Raw genomic sequence first — 1,172 nt, forward strand, 5'->3', positions numbered from 1 at the left:
TGGGCTGGAAGAAGCACAAGCTGGAATCAAGATTGCTGGGAGAAATATCAATAATCTCAGATATGCAGATGACACCACCCTTATGGCAGAAAGTGAAGAGGAACTAAAAAGCCTCTTGAAAGTGAAAAAGGAGAGTGAAAAAGTTGGCTTAAAGCTCAACATTCAGAAAACTAAGATCATGGCATCTGGTCCCATCACTTCATGGGAAATAGATGGGGGAAACAGCAGAAACAGTGTCAGACTTTATTTTGGGGGGGGCTCCAAAATCACTGCAGATGGTGACTGCAGCCATGAAATTAAAAGATGCTTACTCCTTGGAAGGAAAGTTATGACCAACTTAGATAGCATATTCAAAAGCAGAGACATTACTTTGCCAACAAAGGTCCGTCTAGTCAAGGCTATGGTTTTTCCAGTGGTCATGTATGGATGTGAGAGTTGGACTGTGAAGAAAGCTAAGCGCTGAAGAATTGATGCTTTTGAACTGTGGTGTTGGAAAAGACTCTTGAGAAGTCCCTTGGACTGCAAGGAGATCCAACCAGTCCATTCTGAAGGAGATCGGTCCTGGGTGTTCATCGCAAGGACTGATGCTGAAGCTGAAACTCCAATACTTTGGCCACCTCATTGAAGAGTTGACTCATTGGAAAAGACCCTGATGCTGGGAGGGATTGGGCACAGGAGGAGAAGGGGACAACAGAGGATGAGATGGCTGGGTGGCATCACCGACTCGATGGACATGAGTTTGAGTGAACTCCGGGAGTTGGTGATGGACAGGGAGGCCTGGCGTTCTGTGATTCATGGGGTCGCAAAGAGTCGGACACGACTGAGCGACTGAACTGAACTGAAGGTGCTTAGTATCTTCAGATATTTCTGCTTTCCTTCATTCACTCCCCCACGTGTAACTTAAAAGTGCTTTAAAAATTGCAAAGCTGTTGGCCCACTCTGTGAGCCCTTCTCAAGTGTTCAGACAGGAATGTACATAAAATGGAGTCCTTGCTGGGACAGGCTTAAGTAATGTCATTTTCAGAAGCAGCAAGCTGTAGCAGAGCCAGGAGTTATTTGGGGGTTAGTGACTCAGGGACACATGAATGTCGGGAACTGCCCTTTCCTTTATAAATGATTTCCACACAATTTCAGATATTTCCTGGAAAATCAATGTGAGTATCAATACAATA

At 45.0% G+C, this 1,172-nt stretch overlaps 1 long non-coding RNA gene across 1 annotated transcript in view; it reads left to right on the forward strand.

Moving 5' to 3' along the window:
* Positions 1-784: 784 nt before the first annotated feature.
* The window catches only part of LOC113905477, an 8,007-nt gene continuing 7,619 nt past the window's right edge, over positions 785-1,172 (forward strand). The window contains exon 1 of the long non-coding RNA XR_003514676.1: positions 785-1,172. This exon is cut by the window's right edge and continues 1,146 nt beyond it. This is a non-coding gene — a long non-coding RNA (uncharacterized LOC113905477).

This window comes from Bos indicus x Bos taurus, chromosome 15, assembly GCF_003369695.1.
Source record: "Bos indicus x Bos taurus breed Angus x Brahman F1 hybrid chromosome 15, Bos_hybrid_MaternalHap_v2.0, whole genome shotgun sequence".
Taxonomy (NCBI): Eukaryota; Metazoa; Chordata; class Mammalia; order Artiodactyla; family Bovidae; genus Bos; species Bos indicus x Bos taurus.